The following is a 1,801-nucleotide window of genomic DNA, read 5'->3' on the forward strand; positions in this document are numbered from 1 at the left end:
TTTTCTATAAATAACGCGCAAGTATTAATATTTTGCATTCTTTAAAAAAAGATGCATTCTTCAAAATTATTTTTTATTTATGGGTATGTCTTATTTTGATTCGTGATATTCTTAAAAAAGCAAAAGTTAGCAAAAGCATTTATAAAACAGATAATAATAGTATTTTGAAGTTCTGATTTCATCAATAGACTATTAATAAATATCTTACACTTTAAAAACATATAAATTAAAGTTTACTATTCAAATATATTTTTAGTGCACTAGAAATGGGAAAAAAATGTTTGGGAGAAATTAGGCATTGATTTGTTTATCTGCTGATGTCGATAATACCGTTTAGCAATTTTAATAAAATATTGTGGATGGCAAATTAAGTTTTAACGCGAATTTATGAACATTTTCAAAATTTAATTTCGTACATTCTTTGAATATGCCACCATAATAAAATTTAATCTATTATAAAATATAAATTTTCAACTCTTTTCTCTCAAATTCCACATTGTCTAATATTCAAATATTTTTTTTTGTTCGATCCTTTTTCCTATTCTATTTTTCTTCAAATCTTAATAAAAAGAGTTTGTTTCTTGTACATAAAATAAAAGCTTTTAAGATTATTTGGTTTTTTTGATTTAAATTATTATCAAACTTAGATATTTTCCGATTTTTATCATGATAAATTTGTTTAATCAAAGCTTATGATTGCTCAAAAAAATAAATTAGTCCAATTTTAAATAAATATAAAATTCGGTGATTTTGATTTAAGCTATTTAGGATTATACAATCAAATCTTCCGGCTATTCTATAAACATATTTATAAAATTTAATCAATGTTTATTTTTGGGCTGTTTTAATTTTTAGCTATTTTTAATTGTTCAAGCAAAACTTATGATTCCTCTATAGAAAGATTTGACTGATACTTCTTTTTGCCTCATCGTCTTTACAATCTTAATCGATGCATCTTCTTATCTTAAGACTTATTAGCTCTGGGGTCTTCCTCAATCCTTTTGTTTGTGATTATGCTACAGCTTAAGTTGGTAATTTTAATTTAAGTTATTACATTTTAAATAAATACCAAATAAGTTTAATGAAATATTTATTATCGTAATCATCATGCGCATTGCTAAATTTGTCAATTTTAATCTAGATTCGTCTATCCATTCAACAAAATCTTCCATCCCACCTGAAACCAGAATATTGAGGTCGGCAATATGCTTGTGGCAATCCTAACATCTACCTGTTCTATAAAAGTTATTACTGCGCACATATGCTCTACTATTTTAGATTTTACCATGATATATGGAAGTCTCCTTTTACAAATCGAGGATACCGAAATCTTGCTACCAATAAAAAGTTTATTTACAATCAATAAGGCCATCGAATATATTCTATTTATCAAATTACGGCCTAGGAAAACTTTGGTTGGCTCTGTATCTTTTAGCTTAGATAATGCGGCTGCAAGACGGCGTATCTTTCCGATACCTCAATTATAGATGTGATATTGGTTTCGAATATTTAGATGTTATTTATTGTTCTCTTGTTGTTCTCTTGTTGTATTATTGTGTTTATATTCGTTGTAATTTACTTTTTTTCATGAATTTTTAATTCACTCATCTTTTTTTAAAGGGGTCGAATTTAATCTATTCGATATGTAAAATATATTTAATGGAAATATATCTTATTTCTCATAAACGCAAGACACTTGAACTCATCTCATTTGAGAGAAGAAGAGCAGTTGATGAAGATAGAATGGGGCAAGGTGTCAAAAGATGCAATAAAGAGTTGTGCAATATTTTCAATAAGCTGA

The sequence above is a fragment of the Rhyacophila brunnea genome, unplaced genomic scaffold, assembly GCF_057557595.1.
Source record: "Rhyacophila brunnea isolate RB1 unplaced genomic scaffold, BYU_Rbru_1.0 scaffold_69, whole genome shotgun sequence".
Lineage (NCBI taxonomy): Eukaryota > Metazoa > Arthropoda > Insecta > Trichoptera > Rhyacophilidae > Rhyacophila > Rhyacophila brunnea.